Raw genomic sequence first — 20,636 nt, forward strand, 5'->3', positions numbered from 1 at the left:
CAAATGGTGGGCAAAATGTTGTGGTGCTGAAGGACAGCTCCTCCGGTCATACAAATCATTTCACTGACTAGACACATCCTCTACTGTAACACCTGCAGTTTGTTTGGAATTCCTCAGTTTGCCATTGTTGGCCTTTTATTGCTGGAGCTTTGATAAGAAGACCCTGGCCTATACAGTAGGTATAGGAGGTCTTAGATCTTTGTAGAGTCTTACTGCCTTTGGTGCACTATGGACACTGCTGTCCATCTATCATCACTATGTCCACTCCTATCTTGAGTTTACCTTGTGATCTTAACAAAACAACTTTTGTATGCTATAGCGTTAAGATTTCCCTTCACTGGAACTAAGGGGCCTAGACCGAACCATGAAAAACAGCCCCAGACCATTATTCCTCCTTCACCAAACTTTACAGTTGGCACTATGCATTGGGGCAGGTAGCGTTCCGCTGGCATCCCCCAAACCCAGATTAGTCTGTCGGACTGCCAGATGGTGAAGCGTGATTCATCACTCCAGAGAACGCGTTTCCACTGCTCTAGAGTCCAATGGCGGTGAGCTTTACACCACTCCACGCTTGGCATTGCGCATGGTGATCTTACACTTGTGTGCGGCTGCTCAGCCATGGAAATCCTTTTCATGAAGCTCCCGACAAACAGTTCTTGTGCCGATGTTGCTTCCAGAGGCAGTTTGGAACTCGGTAGTGAGTGATGCAACCGAGGTCAGACGATTTTTAAGCACTACGTACTTCAGCACTCGGCAGTCCCGTTTTGTGTGGCTTACCACATCGCGGCTGAGCCGTTGTTGCGCTTAGACGTTTCCACTTCACAATAACAGCATTTACAGTTGGCCAGGGCAGGTCTAGCTGGGCAGAAATTTTGACGAACTGACCTGTTGGAATGGTGTCACCCTATGACGGTGCCACATTGAAAGTCCCTGAGCTCTTCAGTACGGACCATTTTACTGCCAATGTTTGTCTATGGAGATATCATGGCATTGTGCTTGATTTTATACACCTGTCAGCAACACTTGTGGCTGAAAATAATTGAATTCACTAATTTGAAGGGGTGTCCACCTTTGGCCATGTAAATCGTGTAAGTCGTGATTTCAACATAATGAGGGAAACATTTGTATTTATTTCTATGTACTCTGGAGTTCCAGTACTGGCTCCATTTGTGGTGGTATCTTATTTTATGTAGTTTTACTATGATATTTGACAAAATACAACAATGCACAAACAATCACTTTTTGAAACACTTTTATTTTCCCCGCTATGCCTCCCCAGAAGAGCTCATATACAAACAATGTTTCCTTAAAGAAGTGAGGTTTTAACAGGCAGTCGACACGTGTACAGCTAAAATGAGTAGAACTATCCAAGTAAAAACATTTCAAACGTCTCTCCTTGGCAGCAGTCTAAGAAAACTGAAATCAGTCAGAACCCCACTGTAGTACACTATATCACAGTTTTGAATGCATTGGTGGCTTGGTGTGGTGTCTACAACACATTAGCAGAAAACAGCAGAAATACAACAACTTTTCCTTCATTCAGCTTTATAATTTAAAAAAAATCATGACAATGAACTGCAGGACAAAAATGTTGTTCTATATATTAACCTTTCATTAAATACTCTAAACATAATACAAAGGAAAGCAGACCATTATAATATTATCTCATGCTGTATATATACAGTATATACACACATGTCACATTCAGAAGTGCTGGCTGGGAAAGGGTCAAACATACAGTAACACCTAGGCTTTCATTTCAGTATCAAGGAGCCAACATTTAGATTTTATTTCCCGGAAATGTCACAATCAAATAGGCACATTTGACATACTTGGAGGGGACTAGCGGTTTCCATGCAAACCAGTGCCATGGAGACCCTGCAGCTGCTCTGTGATAACGTCAGAGGGGGCGGGGTGGCAGAGTGGGGCATAGAGAGCTCGCTGAGCTTGACGCGGAGTCCTGACTATCATACTGCTGTACAACAGACAGCGTACCGTATCAAACTGTCTGTGCCTCTCTCCCTCATGGTTAGTGCCTGGGCCAGAGGGAACAGGGCACGTACTGCATAGACCCCAACATATGAAGAAATAGTGTGTCGAAGATGACATTTTCAGTGTGGTTCACCTGTTGATTGAACTACACAACGTCCATTTGTATGTAAAGGGCCCTCATACCTTGTACCCAATGTCCCGAGGTGACATGTCCTTCTGTGATAGACGAACCTGATCACATATGCCACAAGTGTCAAACACTATCAGTAAATACAAGTACCAAGCAGTAATATCACAGCAGTAACATCAAGTTACAATACAATTCAAGGTATATGTCATCAGTAATAGTAACAATATACACAAGCAGATGATAATGATGAAGGCAGCTTCCCAAAAGATGGTGTAGGAGAGTGATAGCAGTGAGATGATGACTGAGACAGAGGGCAGAGCAAACTGACAAGGGGGAAAGGAAGTGACGCGAGAGAGGGGGATGAGTGAAGGGGAAAAATAGAGACGGTATGAGGTTGGAGTGGAAAGAGATCATGGAAAAGGAAGGTGACAAATGGAAAAATAGCTGAAGTAAGATAGGAAAAGACGCGAGGCAAAATACACCAAGTGAAACTTTGACTTAACATTCAATTGTCTGTACTAAAATTGTACAGATATTTTTTTTCCAGCAAGGTAACTAACTACATGCGATGGATAAACCATTCCTGCTTCAAAACATTACATGAATCTGCCGGCTAGAATATCCTCCTCAGCCACATTCCTTAAATAGGCTCCTTAGTAGAACAGCAGGTCAGCCAGGTCGCAGCATACTGCATTCAATGACATTCACGAACCTACAGCAGAACAGCCAGGTCGCAGAATACTGCATTCAATGACATTCACGAACCTACAGCAGAACAGCCAGGTCGCAGAATACTGCATTCAATGACATTCACGAACCTACAGCAGAACAGCCAGGTCGCAGAATACTGCATTCAATGACATTCACGAACCTACAGAACAAAAACACATCTCCTCAAATGTACGCATTCGCACGCGCAGGCGCACACACACACACACAGAACTATCTGTCAACGATCACAGATAGCTCCGCAGTACTCCCTAGCCAGAGACTGCGAATGGGCCACCCTAAAAAGCTTGTGCAGTGCGGGGGCAGCAATGTTATGGCTGAAAGTTAACTGAATGTCCTGCTAAACAGCTCTCTCTGCTGGTAGGATGCTGGCAACACAGCTGTTCAAGGCGACGTTAGAAAGCCTGAGTAGAAAATGTCTATCCTTCAAACATATTACGCAACTATATGACATTCTCCAGTGAATGTTTGAAACTGAAGGTATGTCAAGAAATGGCTATGTCGATGATTTTTATTTACATTGATTGAGGATATGGTATGGATAAGCTTGCATTGCCGCTCCCCTGCAAGGCAATCCTCTCACATTCCACGTTTCACATTCACCTGTTACATTATTCCATGTCTGTTTTTTTGTGTAGCAACAACAGCAAAACATTACTCTCTGACACGAGTAACAACTACCTTCAAAGTAAATCATGCAAACAATTTAAAGAAGAATGCCTCTCTCACTCTCTTCAAAAATAATTCAGACCAGAGAGTTGAAATCATGATGGGAATTGATTGTGGCACTGTCCCACTTCGCTAGGTCTCCTTTCTCAGTCTCATCATTGTTTGATAGAAACATAGGCTTTTAGATAATACTCAGATTGTGCTGGTGCCTTTGTTGCCCCTTTACATACAGGAGAATACTACGTAAAAACACATGATTATTACAGAACACTTTCAGGACATTTAAATACAGGGAATGTATAATATCAACTCTGTATGTTTATTTTATGCATATTCACCAGGATATATTGTAAAAGTACATATACTGTATAATGTATGATACAATATAAGCTTAATATAGTAGCTGGCAGGTTATTATAAAACGTCTGCCATAAGTTTACTATGAATATGAATAAAATACCTCTTATATTCTTGATATTTCATCGTACAATGACGCTTACAACAGTACACAAGAGGAAGAGGGGCATGTCCGACAGACTATTGTAAAATACTGTAAAAAATATATATAAAAAAACAAGAACATTCAGGGTCTGCCTGGTGAGTGTTAAATAGGTCTTATAAACAAGTGCCCTATACATATACACATAGATTTAAGGGAGTAACAGGGAGGACATGTCAGGGGGTAACAGGGAGGACAGGTCAGGGGGTAACAGGGGGGACAGGTCAGGGAGTAACAGGGAGGACAGGTCAGGGGGGACATGTTAGGGAGTAACATGGAGGACAGATCAGGGAGTAACATGGAGGGCAGGTCAGGGAGTAACATGGAGGACAGGTCAGGGGATAATATGGAGGACAGGTCAGGGAGTAACATGGAGGACAGGTCAGGGAGTAACATGGAGGACAGGTCAGGGGGTAACAGGGGGACAGGTCAGGGAATAACAGGGAGGACAGGTCAGGGGGGACATGTCAGGGAGTAACAGAGAGGACAGGTTAGGGAGTAACATGGAGGACAGATCAGGGAGTAACATGGAGGGCAGGTCAGGGAGTAACATGGAGGACAGGTCAGGGGATAATATGGAGGACAGGTCAGGGAGTAACATGGAGGACAGGTCAGGGAGTAACCTGGAAGACAGGTCAGGGAGTAACATGGAGGACAGGTCAGGGAGGACAGGTCAACGAGTAACCTGGAGGACAGGTCAGGGAGTAACATGGAGGGCAGGTCAGGGAGTAACAGGGAGGACAGGTCAGGAAGTAACATGGAGGACAGGTCAGGGAGTAACTGCTCTCTTTTTTTCCAGGAAGAAGAAAAAGGCATAAAAGAAAAAGCTGAGCTCAATGCATACATGCTGAGAAAAAAACAAAGTGCAGCCCAGAGAAGTAAGAAAGAAGAACAGAAGCCCACCACAAGACAAAGCTAAAGCAACTGGCTAGGTAGGAGTAGTATCAACTGTTATTAAATGGGCACTCTGCAATTCAACAATACAAAGCATCCACCCTGCCACTGATTTGGTAAACAGCTGAGGGATGGGGCTGGAGAAATGTAACCCCTCTCACATCCATGGACAGCGCTATGGATACAAGGACTAACCATCAATGATATCAGAAACGTAGTTTTAACCATGTTTTGTGGATATTCTGTTTTTGTTTACAATTACACTGTTTACAAACAAAGGAGTAAAACAAATTTATATTTGGGGTTCTGATGGGGTACAACAGTTGAACTAAGCTCATGAGGCATATATACAGTGGGGAGAACAAGTATTTGATACACTGCCGATTTTGCAGGTTTTCCTACTTACAAAGCATGTAGAGGTCTGTAATTTTTTATCATAGGTACACTTCAACTGTGAAAGACAGAATCTAAAACAAAAATCCAGAAAATCCCATTGTAAAAATTTTAAGTAATTAATTAGCTTTTTATTGCATGACATAAGTATTTGATACATAAGAAAAGCAGAACTTAATATTTGGTACAGAAACTTTTGTTTGCAATTATAGAGATCATACGTGTCCTGTAGTTCTTGACCAGGTTTGCACACACTGCAGCAGGGATTTTGGCCCACTCCTCCATACAGACCTTCTCCAGATCCTTCAGGTTTCAGGGCTGTCGCTGGGCAATACGGACTTTCAGCTCCCTCCAAAGATTTTCTATTGGGTTCAGGTCTGGAGACTGGCTAGGCCACTCTAGGACCTTGAGATGTTTCTTACGGAACCACTCCTTAGTTGCCCTGGCTGTGTGTTTCGGGTCGTTGTCATGCTGGAAGACCCAGCCACGACCCATCTTCAATGCTCTTACTGAGGGAAAGAGGCTGTTGGCCAAGATCTCGCGATACATGGCCCCATCCATCCTCCCCTCAATACAGTGCAGTCGTCATGTCCCCTTTGCAGAAAAGAATCCCCAAAGAATGATGTTTCCACCTCCATGCTTCACGGTTGGGATGGTGTTCTTAGGGTTGTACTCATCCTTCTTCCTCCAAACACGACGAGTGGAGTTTAGACCAAAAAACTCTATTTTTGTCTCATCAGACCACATGACCTTCTCCCATTCCTCCTCTGGATCATCCAGATGGTCATTGGCAAACTTCAGACGGGCCTGGACATGTGCTGGCTTGAGCAGGGGGAGCTGGCGTGCGCTGCAGGATTTTTATCTATGACAGCATAGTGTGTTACTAAGGGTTTTCTTTGAGACTGTGGTCCCAGCTCTTTTCAGGTCATTGACCAGGTCCTGCCGTGTAGTTCTGGGCTGATCCCTCACCTTCCTCCTGATCATTGATGCCCCACGAGATGAGATCTTGCATGGAGCCCCAGACCGAGGGTGATTGACCGTCATCTTGAACTTCTTCCATTTTCTAATAATTGCGCCAACAGTTGTTGCCTTCTCACCAAGCTGCTTGCCTATTGTCCTGTAGCCCATCCCAGCCTTGTGCAGGTCTACAATTTTACCCCTGATGTCCTTACACAGCCCACTGATCTTGGCCATTGTGGAGAGGTTGGAGTCTGTTTGATTGAGTGTGTGGACAGGTGTCTTTTATACAGGTAACGAGTTCAAACAGGTGCAGTTAATACAGGTAATGAGTGGAGAACAGGAGGGCTTCTTAAAGAAAAACTAACTGTGAGGTCTGTGAGAGCCGGAATTCTTACTGGTTGGTAGGTGATCAAATACTTATGTCATGCAATAAAATGCAAATTAATTACTTAAAAATCATACAATGTGATTTTCTGGATTCCGTTTCTCATCGTTGAAGTGTACCTATGATAAAAATTAGAGACCTCTACATGCTTTGTAAGTAGGAAAACCTGCAAAATCGGCAGTGTATCAAATACTTGTTCTCCCCACTGTACGTTATATTATTCAAGAGTCAATGGGTATATATCAATCACAGAGTGCCCCTTTAAGGGAAAGGAAAGAAACCATGGGTCTCTCTTGCTGAGAGGATGACGCAGTACAACTAAACAATAAGGCACAAGGGGGTGTGGTATATGGCCAATATACCTCGGCTAAGGGCTGTTCTTAGGCACGACGCATCCCCCGAGCTGCCTTATTGCTATTATAAACAGGTTACCAACGTAATTAGAGCAGTAAAAATAAATGTTTTGTCATACTTAGTGGTATACGGTCTGATATACCACAGCTGTCGGCCAATCAGCATTCCGGGCTCGAACCACCCAGTTTATAATGACATGTCTCAAATGACATCCGCCACACTGACAACCCATTTGGGAGATAGGATAGAGATGGGAGCCACAGTTACCCCCTCTCTGAGAGGGGAGAAGAGTGAGAATGTGTAGAGAGTGGAGTGTCTGAAGTCATGAGAGCTCAGTCTCTCCTCTGCCCTCGCCCTGATTCGGGCCAGGAGGAAGAGTTGCAACTGAACCTCCATTGCTGATCCTGATGCATAGTGCACTGCCATTACGGATCCACTAGAGCCACCTTGTTGCTGCCATATTTGCCCCAAAGAAAAGTTCAGGAACTGCAAGTGTTTAGGCTCCCTCATGGAATGTGGACACACCCTGATGTTGTGGAAAAAAATGGAACTGCAATGAGTCTAGGGTCTAGCTCCTCTTACTGCAGTATTACAGTACTGTAACACATGTTGAAATCAACAGAACAGTCATTGGAGACTTAAGGTGTCAAACATGTAAACATGTTTGGTCCCAAATCAGAAAAAAAACAACGTCAAGAAAAAAGGTTGGTAGAGTTTGTTTGTGAGAGAGGTGACCTCAAAGAATTAGAAGGAAAGGATGCTGGATGGGAGTCCCTGTACGGCGGAGCTACCGCTTACAGGAGGACACTCTGTCTTACCGTATGGTATAGTACAGTCTATTAGTGTATCCAGAAAGCCTTCTCTCAAATACTTCCTGTCCAAGCTCCATGACCTCTCCAATGCTCCTCCCTCCCTCATGTCCCAACACACCGCTGGCATTGGCCAGTGACCGCGCCAGTCATAGGACCTGCACCTCTGCACCTCCCCTACTGGCTGAGGAGATCGGGGGTGCTGGATGGGGGCTCCATGGGAGGGGGGGCGTGGTGTATACAGTAAACTCTCACCCCGCTCCTTTTCAAGCTCCTATAACCCCCCCCTCACCCGGATCTCAAATAACCTGCGCAGGGAGACAAGCCTGCCACGTCATCACCACCCAGCACCCCGCCCTGACTCACTTCTTGACGGCCTGGCGGTAGCTGTATCTCTGGCCCTCTGTGCGCTTGGAGCCTTTTCCTATACCGCTGCAGCCCACTGGCTCCTTGGTGCTGCTGCCCTGGGAGGCCTGGCTGCTGTCCTGCAGTGTGGGGCTGGAGTGGGCGCGCTGCAGGCCATTGTCCTCCAGGATCTGGGCCTCGAATACGGACAAGTCATCCTCGCCGCAGCGGATCTTGGCCCGCAGTAGCATGGCGTAGGTACCATAGCGCGTTTTCTACATTACAGAAGAGGGAGGGGAGGGAGGCAGAGGGGGACAGAGGGAGAGGGAGAGAGAGAGGGAGAGGAAGAGGGGGGAAGGGAGAGAGAGTGAGAGAGAGGACTGAGAAAGTGAGCGAGGCAGAAATGCAGTGCTGCATAATTGCTTAACGCTTGACTTGATTCCAATTTCTTTCTTTTCTTTTCCTGTAGCCTTTGAAAAGTTCACACACTGTCGCCTCGGGCTCACCTCAAACTCCAGGTACTCGTCCCGCTGGCGGTACTCTTCCAGCTCACGGCCTTTGACCTTTCGGTCTGGAGGATACGAGCGCAGCTCAGCCAGTTCAGTGGAGATGGCCCGGAACCGAGCCTCATGGGACTGGACCTGCTCCTCCTGTAAGCACCGATACTTAGGGTTAGAGTTCACCACCCAGGTCACCAGAGGGCCATGTATTCTCTCTCAGCACATGATCATCACTAGTTTGACCTCTGTAGGCCTATACTTTATTTCTGAGATCATTGCAAGTTTTGTCCTTTAATCATCCTTGTGGACATTTAAAATAATAGCATTTATTCATTCATTTTGAAGAGTGCCTTCAGGGATGTTTTCAATTATGGTAGTGATGTGGTATGGTAAATGTGATTGGTGATATGAGGACATGGTACGATGGCGGGTACCTGTGACAGTTTGGAGGTGGAGCCTGGCAGCAGCGGTCGGGCAAATTTCTTCTGTGAACCAATGGCTGCAGGGAAGGGTGGTGCTGAGAACATGGCTGATACCGTGTTGATGCGCGTGATCCACGACTGCATTTGCTCTGCGTTTCTATGGAGGACAAAACACACACACACACACACACACACAGAGTTTATGAGATCTTGTTGTACAAACACACGCACGCACGCACACAAGCTTACACACCACACCCCACACATATCAATCCCTACTGCACAGAGCTAAACTAAGCCATCATAGTGATTATCATCACAGCTGCTGTATTGAAAAACGCTGCTTTGCTGTTGAGAAATAAATCATTGAGGGGCCAATTAATAGATGTTATCTACTAACGGGCCATTAGAGACCCCGGAGAGTAATCAGATTGAATCAGACGGTTTTGTCACAGCTACCTGGACACTGGCTGAGAAATGAGAGAGAGGACGAGAGGGTGGGAGGGGGAGGGAGGGAGAGAGGAAGAGAGAGAGATAGGGAGCGAGAGAGAGAGGGGGGAGAAACAGAGGAAGAGAGAGAGGGTGAAAAAAAGAGGGTGAGAGAGGCAGGAAAGGAGAGAGAGGGGGGGAGACAGAGAGTGACAGAAAGAGAGTGAGAGAGGGGGAGGGAGAGAAAGGAAGTTAAGAGAGAGAGAGGGAGGGAGGGAAAGGAAGGAAAGTGAGATGGAGAGAGAGAGGAAGGTATCTGGGACAGGCTGCAACTGGAGCAGAGCTGGTCCTCCTGGGTGACTGGAACATGTGGCCACATCATGTGCCTCTGCATTCTTGATTTACACCCCCCTCCTCCTCACTCACAGACAGACAGACAGACAGACAGACAGACAGACAGACAGACAGACAGACAGACAGACACAGACACAGACACACACACACACACACACTTAGCAGGAGGTAGTAACAGCCATGACTGCCTCAAGACAGCTAGTGGGCAAACAAGGAGACAAGAGGAGGAGGGAGCCCTTGCAAAGTCAAGATCAGGTTTATTGACCGAGGCAGATGTTAACAGAGGGCAGATGTTAACAGAGGGCAGATGTTAACAGAGTGCAGATTTTAACCAGGGCAGATGTTAACAGAGGGCAGATGTTAACCAGGGCAGATGTTAACAGAGGGCAGATGTTAACCGAGGGCAGATGTTAACAGAGGGCAGATGTTAACCAGGGCAGATGTTAACAGAGGGCAGATGTTAACAGAGGGCAGATATTAGCCAGGGCAGATGTTAACAGAGGGCAGATGTTAACCAGGGCAGATGTTAACCGAGGGCAGATGTTAACCAGGGAAGATGTTAACAGAGGGCAGATGTTAACAGAGGGCAGATGTTAACCAGGGAAGATGTTAACAGAGGGCAGATGTTAACCAGGGCAGATGTTAACCGAGGGCAGATGTTAACAGAGGGCAGATGTTAACAGAGGGCAGATGTTAACCAGGGCAGATGTTAACAGAGGGCAGATGTTAACAGAGGGCAGATGTTAACAGAGGGCAGATGTTAACCAGGGCAGATGTTAACAGAGGGCAGATGTTAACAGAGGGCAGATGTTAGCCAGGGCAGATGTTAACAGAGGGCAGATGTTAACCAGGGCAGATGTTAACAGAGGGCAGATGTTAACAGAGGGCAGATGTTAACAGAGGGCAGATGTTAACCAGGGAAGATGTTAACAGAGGGCAGATGTTAACCAGGGCAGATGTTAACAGAGGGCAGATGTTAACAGAGGGCAGATGTTAACCGAGGGCAGATGTTAACAGAGGGCAGATGTTAGCCAGGGCAGATGTTAACAGAGGGCAGATGTTAACCAGGGCAGATGTTAACAGAGGGCAGATGTTAACCAGGGCAGATGTTAACCGAGGGCAGATGTTAACAGAGGGCAGATGTTAACCAGGGCAGATGTTAACAGAGGGCAGATGTTAACAGAGGGCAGACGTTAACCGAGGGCAGATGTTAACCAGGGCAGATGTTAACCGAGGGCAGATGTTAACAGAGGGCAGATGTTAACAGAGGGCAGATGTTAACAGAGGGCAGATGTTAACCGAGGGCAGATGTTAACAGAGGGCAGATGTTAACAGAGGGCAGATGTTAACAGAGGGCAGATGTTAACCAGGGCAGATGTTAACAGAGGGCAGATGTTAACCAGGGCAGATGTTAACAGAGGGCAGATGTTAACCGAGGCCAGATGTTAACCGAGAGCAGACGTTAACCGAGGGCAGACGTTAACCGAGGGCAAATGTTAACCGAGGGCAAATGTTAACCGAGGGCAAATGTTAACCGAGGGCAGACGTTAACCGAGGGCAGACGTTAACCGAGGACAAATGTTGACAGAGGGCAGATGTTAACCGAGGGCAGATGTTAACCGAGGGCAGACGTTAACCGAGGACAAATGTTGACAGAGGGCAAATGTTAACCGAGGGCAGATGTTACCCGAGGGCAAATGTTAATCGAGGGCAGACGTTAACCGAGGGCAAATGTTAACCGAGGACAAATGTTGACAGAGGGCAGATGTTAACCGAGAGCAGATGTTAACCGAGGGCAGATGTTAACCGAGGACAAATGTTGACAGAGGGCAGATGTTAACCGAGGGCAAATGTTAACCGAGGACAGATGTTGACAGAGGGCAGATGTTAACCGAGGGCAGATGTTAACCGAGGGCAAATGTTAACCGAGGACAAATGTTGACAGAGGGCAAATGTTAACCGAGGGCAGATGTTACCCGAGGGCAAATGTTAATCGAGGGCAGACGTTAACCGAGGGCAAATGTTAACCGAGGACAAATGTTGACAGAGGGCAGATGTTAACCGAGAGCAGATGTTAACCGATGGCAGATGTTAACCGAGGACAAATGTTGACAGAGGGCAGATGTTAACCGAGGGCAAATGTTAACCGAGGACAGATGTTAACCGAGGGCAGATGTTAACCGAGGGCAGATGTTAACAGAGGGCAGATGTTAGCCAGGGCAGATGTTAACCGAGGGCAGATGTTAACCGAGGGCAAATGTTAACCGAGGGCAAATGTTAACCGAGGGCAAATGTTAACCGAGGGCAGACGTTAACCGAGGGCAGACGTTAACCGAGGACAAATGTTGACAGAGGGCAGATGTTAACCGAGGGCAGATGTTAACCGAGGGCAGACGTTAACCGAGGACAAATGTTGACAGAGGGCAAATGTTAACCGAGGGCAGATGTTACCCGAGGGCAAATGTTAATCGAGGGCAGACGTTAACCGAGGGCAAATGTTAACCGAGGACAAATGTTGACAGAGGGCAGATGTTAACCGAGAGCAGATGTTAACCGAGGGCAGATGTTAACCGAGGACAAATGTTGACAGAGGGCAGATGTTAACCGAGGGCAAATGTTAACCGAGGACAGATGTTGACAGAGGGCAGATGTTAACCGAGGGCAGATGTTAACCGAGGGCAAATGTTAACCGAGGACAAATGTTGACAGAGGGCAAATGTTAACCGAGGGCAGATGTTACCCGAGGGCAAATGTTAATCGAGGGCAGACGTTAACCGAGGGCAAATGTTAACCGAGGACAAATGTTGACAGAGGGCAGATGTTAACCGAGAGCAGATGTTAACCGAGGGCAGATGTTAACCGAGGACAAATGTTGACAGAGGGCAGATGTTAACCGAGGGCAAATGTTAACCGAGGACAGATGTTAACCGAGGGCAGATGTTAACCGAGGGCAGATGTTAACAGAGGGCAGATGTTAGCCAGGGCAGATGTTAACCGAGGGCAGATGTTAACCGAGGGCAGATGTTAACCGAGGGCAAATGTTAACCGAGGACAGATGTTAACCGAGGGCAAATGTTAACCGAGGACAGATGTTAACCGAGGACAGATGTTAACCGAGGGCAGATGTTAACCGAGGACAGATGTTAACCGAGGACAAATGTTGACAGAGGGCAGATGTTAACCGAGGACAAATGTTGACAGAGGGCAGATGTTAACCGAGGGCAGATGTTAACCGAGGGCAGATGTTAACCGAGGGCAAATGTTAAACGAGGACAAATGTTAACCGAGGGCAGATGTTAACCGAGGGCAGATGTTAACCGAGGGCAGATGTTAACCGAGGACAAATGTTAACCGAGGACAAATGTTAACCGAGGGCAGATGTTAACCGAGGGCAGATGTTAACCGAGGGTAGATGTTAACCGAGGGCAGATGTTAACCGAGGGCAGATGTTAACCGAGGACAGATGTTAACCGAGGGCAGATGTTAACCGAGGACAGATGTTAACCGAGGACAGATGTTAACCGAGGACAGATGTTAACCGAGGGCAGATGTTAACCGAGGACAGATGTTAACCGAGGGCAGATGTTAACCGAGGACAAATGTTAACCGAGGGCAGATGTTAACCGAGGGCAGATGTTAACCGAGGGTAGATGTTAACCGAGGGCAGATGTTAACCGAGGGCAGATGTTAACCGAGGGCAGATGTTAACCGAGGACAGATGTTAACCGAGGGCAGATGTTAAACAACGGCAGATGTGTTCTGTGCAGGGAGCAGTTGCAGGTTATGGCTCCAAGCCAAATAATAAACCATCTCACATTCAACTTATAGTGTGTAACCTGAACTCGTGAAAGCAAGGGATGGCTCAATCTTACAGAGGAATGAGAGAAGAAGAGTGAAGCGAGGGATGGCTCAATCTTACAGAGGAATGAGAGAAGAAGAGTGAAGCGAGGGATGGCTCAATCTTACAGAGGAATGAGAGAAGAAGAGTGAAGCGAGGGATGGCTCAATCTTACAGAGGAATGAGAGAAGAAGAGTGAAGCGAGGGATGGGACTCACGGTGCCTGGAAGAGGTAGACTCTCCAGTCGGCGGTGCGGAGGTAGAACACATTGGGTCTCTTGCTGTAGTCAGCAGCCCTCATCGCCAGAGAGTGGTGGATGGACACGGCGTTCTTCAGATCCTCATCTGACAGCTGTTTATCTGGCCGGTACTCTCCCTGTATGGTCAAACAATGACAATCATCATAAAGTGTGATTTCCTCCTGATATCATTATTGACCATCGCAGTAGTTCTGACCACAGCGTAGTGTATTCAACCCCCAGATGGTTCTTTGAGTACCGGTCATCTAATTGAGTTGTAATATGAGAATGTCAAGCATCAGTGAGTTGGCACTGGATGTTATGGTGTGAAATTCCAGCAATCAAAAAACACAGCAATTGATTGTAGCCCTTTCCTGCAATCAAATGACCAAATCTCCCCCTAGTGGCCTCATGGATGGAATATTATTACTATCTTTTATAAATTCACAATTAATAAACATTATTTTTAAATCTGCACATTAATAAACATTATTTTTAAAAACCTGCACATAATCCAGTGTTTCTATGTCAAACTGTTTTGTTATATTTCAGTCTTCTGTGATTGAATTAAAGTGTAATATTGGGATGCAAACTCAAAATTGAAAATATTTGTAGTCTATCTCTGACATGGTACAGGTGTTTTCTTTCGTTTAAGCCCATAACCATGTTTGTCAGGTGTATACTCTTTTTCAAAGTAGATTTGTTTAAGACTATCAAGAAACACTCTGTGTGACCCTGATTTAGCCCACTGCAGTAAAAGGTTAACTGAACCGTAGGTGATTGAATCAGGACAATCTAGAAGATAACTGTGTCCAGACCTCTCTTTTAGCAGGATGACAGAACAAACCATACTAAGGAAATGGGTATTTTTGACACCCGAGTAGGTGCCTTGCCTCTGCCAAACTCAGACATCGTTGGACCAGAGACCACTACCAATAGACATACAGTACATACATCATTGGCACAGCTGCGTCGCCATGGGACCGCCTCTGGTTGGGACCCTTGCTTCTGTTCAAAGTGGCCGAGTTACACACAAGTCCAAGAAGCTGGCAGGGCTGCCCGTAGCAAAGGCCAGGACCACTGGTCCAAATGGGTATAGACGACAATGCCAGGTCTGCAGTCTGAAGGCACTGAACCAAGGACTCAACCTTTACGCATGACCTCATACTGACAATATCAACACCCAACAGGGTATGGAAAGTCATCCGGATGGCTGGAGAGTGAGATCTGTATTTCAGTGTGTGTCAATCAAAGATGGGTATACTTCCAGGTGTATCACAAATGTTATTGTGTATGAGTACGTAACAAAGTAGGATCATCTTAGCAGTCTTTTTAGACTTACATTCTCGGGAACATTTGGGGGTTTTCATTGGTGCAAAAACATATATAATGTCACTCAATGCGAGTATGTAAAAAGTGAGTTGACTGAGCAGGCATTTATAGACTTTTCAGAGTTTCGGGACAGTGAATGTGTTGAGAGCTCATAAAGTGAGACAGAAGTGACAGAAGTGTAGTCACACCTGCTCACCTTCTGCAGGTAGAGAATCAGCCCCTTCAGAATGCCATAGAACGTCTTCCATCCTCTCTTCCCACGCGGTGCTGAGATCAGGAGAATAGTTTGGTCAAAACATAGGTCACCTTCAAATGTCCATACTACCTTCACACCTATACATACTCAATACATTGCTTCATACTAAGTGGTAGGCAAGTATGGATGTTGGAACAGAGCCACCAAACTCTCATTGTTCCAAAGAAAGTTATACAATTTACTCTATGTGGACCACAATAGGTACGCTGTAGATAAAAAAAAACAGCATAGGGCTAAATGATTAATAATGATAATAATAATAACAGTAAAAAGAATGGGACTTATATAGCGCGTTTCAAGGACTCAAAGTCACTTTACAAATGTAGAAATGAAAACAAAACAAAAAAATAGCAGTCAAAACAAAACAAAAATATAATATATCTGTGGTTTTGACACGTACTTCTCTTGCCATCTGAGTCGGCGTGCACCTTGCGCACCAGGAAGCCATTCTTGTACAGCAGGGCTCCCGAGGGCTGGGCCATGGCCACTAGGTGTTTCTCATCACTGGCCATGCTCTTCATGTGTTTAGAGGTGGAGTCAGCCTGGTTGGTGTCCCCCAGCTCCGAGAAAGACTTCCGCATCTCCTCCTCATCGCTATGGCGACAACAAACAGAAGGATGAGCAACCTGGTTGCTGTTTTACCACGCCTCATTAGCAACAGGTCAACCAATCACGTTCAACCAATCACTTTCCAGCTGTCTCCCTCTGTGACTGTCCATTAGAAGACAGAGATGAGAAAGAGTAGTTTCAATGGCCGAACACATACAGTTGAAGTCGGAAGTTTACATGCACTTAGGTTGGAGTCATTAAAACTTGTTTTTCAACCACTCCACAAATTTCGTGTTAAGAAACTATAGTTTTGGTCAGTTAGGACATCTACTTTGTGTATGACACAGGTCATTTTTCCAACAATTGTTTACAGACAGATTATTTCACTTATAATTCACTGTATGACAATTCCAGTGGGTCAGAAGTTTACATACACTAAGTTGACTGTGCCTTTAAACAGCTTGGAAAACTCCAGAAAATGCTGTCATGACTTTAGAAGCTTCTGATAGGATAATTGACATAATTTGAGTAAATTGGAGGTGTACCTGTGGATGTATTTCAAGGCCTACATTCAAACTCAGCGCCTCTTTTCTTGACATCATGGGAAAATCAAAAGAAATCAGCCAAGACCTCAGAAAATAAATTGTAGGCCTCCACAAGTCTGGTTCATCCTTAGGAACAATTTCCAAACACCTGAAGGTACCACGTTCATCTGTACAAACAATAGTACGCAAGTATAAACACCATGGGACCATGCAGCCGTCATACCGCTCAGGAAGGAGACGCGTTCTGTCTCCTAGAGATTAACGTACTTTGGTGCGAAAATTGCAAATTAATCCCAGAACAACAGCAAAGGACCTTGTGAAGATGCTGGAGGAAACAGGTACAAAAGTATCTATATCCACAGTAAAATGAGTCCATAATCGACATCACCTGAAAGGCCGCTCAGCAGGGAAGAAGCCACTGCTCCAAAACCACCATAAAAAAAGCCAGACTACGGTTTGCAACTGCACATGGGGACAACGATGGTACTTTTTGGAGAAATGTCTTCTGGTCTGATGAAACGAAAATAGAACTGTTTGGCCATAATGACCATCGTTATGTTTGGAGGAAAAAGGGGGAGGCTTGCAAGCCGAAGAACACCATCCCAACTGTGAAGCACAGGGATGGCAGCATCATGTTGTGGGGGTGCCTTGCTGCAGGAGGGACTGGTGCACTTCACAAAATAGATGGCATCATGAGGAAAGGAAATGATGTGGATATATTGAAGCAACATCTCAAGACATCAGTCAGGAACTTAAAGCTTGGTCACAAATGGGTCTTCCAAATGGACAATGACCCCAAGCATACTTCCAAAGTTGTGGCAAAATGGCTTAAGGACAACAAAGTCAAGGTATTGGAGTGGCCATCACAAAGCCCCGACCTCAATCCTAGATAAAATGTGTGGGCAGAACTGAAAAAGTGTGTGCGAGCAAGGAGGCCTACAAACCTGACTCAGTTACACCAGCTCTGTCACGAGGAATGGGCCAAAATTCACCCAACTTATTGTGGGAAGCTTGTGGAAGACTACCCAAAATGTTTGCCCCAAGTTAAACAATTTAAAGGCAATGCTACCAAATACTAATTGAGTGTATGTAAACTTCTGACCCACTGGGAATGTGACGAAAGAAATAAAAGATGAAATAAATCATTCTCTCTCCTATTATTCTGACATTTCACATTCTTAAAATAAAGTGATCTTAACTGACCTAAGACAGGGAATTTTTACTAGGAGTAAATGTCAGGAATTGTGAAAAACTGAGTTTAAATGTAAAAACTCCTTCTTCACTGGTTATATTGTGCTTTTTGTCATCTACCAAAAACACTGAAGTGAATTTTGTGGGCATAGCCTTGGTTATATAACATTTATACAAAGCACAATTCTACCTATAGGGGGAACCTGAGTGAATGACAGTGTTTCTTCTTCTTCAAAGCCTTAATTCAGTGTCTTTCCCATTCCCTCTCTCCTTCCCTCCTCGACCATGTCGTTGTGATTCCCTCCTGGTCTCCAGAGAACCAGTCCACTCTCCTAGATCAAAACACACTGCAGTAGAAGAGCGACACGATCCATCGCGTGGCGGCCTTGAGGTGAAAAACGAGGGCATTCCGTTTCACTAGGGACTTCCTATTTTTGAGACTAATTTCAGACTTGTCACTGTTTTTTTTCAGTTTTGTTTTTCCCCATTGATCAAGAGAGGAACTGCTCCAGAACTGTGAAAATTCATACTTTTCCCAAATGTGTAATTACCTCAAACAAAACAAATAAATGGGCTACAATTGATGTGTTATTACAGAACTAGAAAATGTCAGTGTGTATTAGTGCACGATGAAAATATAACTGTATCTTAGTATACAGTTGAGTGTAATTCTTATACAAATGGAGGCTGGTGGAGGAAGGGTGGCTTATTGTAATGGCTAAAATGTAATGATTGGAAAATGATCAAACACATTGTTTCCATTCCATTTGGTTTTCATGTGTTTGATGCCATTCCATGTGTTCCCTAACCATAATCCCTACCCTAACTTTAATTATAACCCTTTAATTAACTAACCCTACCCATAACCATTTAAAATGTCAACTTCAATGGGATAGGGACATCCCAAGGATCCCGGATAGCACACTTTTTGAGGCAGGTTCAAATGATGATCACTCTAGGCCCACTCAAAATGAAGATACTGTACTTAGTATAAGCCATGTACACCACATGTCCCTGATGATGATATGATAATGATATGATAATGATATGATAATCCTACAACCATGGTTGGGGTGTTGTTAACATCTTTTTGCATGTGGGATAATCTGGACCTGAGGCAGCAGTTAAGAGGATGACTCATGTTAAAAGCTAAACCTTTCTTATTAATGTTTCCCAAAACTAGTCAGTCAATCCACCCGAAATCAGTCAAATCCAGTTTAAAACGAGGACGACACTTGTTACCTCACCATGTGTAAAAGTTCACATTTAAAATAGACATGCAAACCACCATCAAAATGGCTTCTCTTGTAACCCTTTAAGAGTATGAAATGAGTAACCAGTCGTATATAACAACAGTTAGCTCTACATGAGAGAGAGCATGATGGATAGCTAGTGAGAGCTGATGAGCATGTGTCTCAGAGTTCTAGCCTGTTGCCTGGTAACTGCTGGTCTGTGTGAATCCCACTCTACACTGAGTCAAAATAAAAGGAGAGAAAAGAGAGAGAGAGAGAGAGAGAGAGAGAGAGAGAGAGAGAGAGCTGGGAGATGGACGGAAATGAGGGAGAGAAAACAAAAGCCTAGAAAGACAAAGCTGAGATGAGCCATGTCCGATCAATTGAATTTACCACAGATGGACTCCGATCAAGTTGTTGAAACATCGAGGATGATCATTGGAAACAGGATGCACCTGAGCTCAATTTCGAGTCTCATAGCAAAGAGTCTGAATACTTATGTAAAAAAGGTATTTCTGTATTGTAATACATTTGCAAAAATGTTTTAAAAAACTGTTTTCACTTTTGTCTTTATGGGGTATTGTATGTAGATTGATGAGGCCACATTTTATTTCATACATTTTAGAATAAGGCTGTAACGTGAATACTTTCCGAATGCAATATATATTGAACAAAAAAAATAACACAACATACAACAATTTCAATGATTTTACTGAATTACAGCTCATATAAGGAAATCAGTCAATTGAGGAGCCATAATAAAGAGGAGAGCAGAGGGGGATGGGGTTGTGGTGCGGAGGAGGAAGAGAGTGAACAGGTTGATTAGGTGTAGGTTTATTTGAACATCTTGCAGAACACATACGTACATCAAATATGATGTCATAACATAAAACACAAGTTCCCAAATAACACAGCGGCCGTGATTCTTCAATGGAAGAAGTTTGGAACCACCAAGACTCTTCCTAGAGCCGCCCGGCTAAACTGAGAGATCGAGGTAGAAGGGCCTTGATCAGGGAGGTGACCAAAAACTCTGACAGAGCTCCAGAGTTCCTCTATGGAGATGGGAGAACCTTCCAGAAGGACAACCATCTCTGCAGCACTCCACCAATCAGGCCTTTATGGTAGAATGGCCAGACGGAAGCCACTCCTCAGTAAAGGGCACATGACAGCCCACTTTTTCCAAAAGGAACCTGAAGGACTCAGACCATGAGAAACAAGATTCTCTGGTCTGATGAAACCAAGATTGAACTGTTCAGCCTGAATACCAAGTGTCACGTCTGCAAAAAACCTGGCACAATCCCTACGGTGAAGCATGGTGGTGGCAGCATCATGCTATGGGGAGTTATTTCAGCGGCAGGGACAGGGAGACTAGTCAGGATCGAGGGAAAGATGAACGGAGCAAAGTACAGAGAGATCCTTGATGAAAACCTGCTTCATACTAACAAAATGTGGAAAAGGTCAAGGGGTAATACTTTCTAGTTTTTGCTATGACATGCACTGTCAACTGTTTGACCTTATATAGACAGGTGTGTGCCTTTCCAAACCACATCCAATTAATTGAATTTACCACAGGTGGACTCCAATCAAGTT

General features: G+C 45.0%; 1 pseudogene; it reads right to left on the reverse strand.

Moving 5' to 3' along the window:
* Positions 1-5,315: 5,315 nt before the first annotated feature.
* The window catches only part of LOC115106501 (PH and SEC7 domain-containing protein 1-like), a 53,174-nt pseudogene continuing 37,853 nt past the window's right edge, over positions 5,316-20,636 (reverse strand).

Source organism: Oncorhynchus nerka, linkage group LG23 (genome assembly GCF_034236695.1).
Source record: "Oncorhynchus nerka isolate Pitt River linkage group LG23, Oner_Uvic_2.0, whole genome shotgun sequence".
Taxonomy (NCBI): domain Eukaryota; kingdom Metazoa; phylum Chordata; class Actinopteri; order Salmoniformes; family Salmonidae; genus Oncorhynchus; species Oncorhynchus nerka.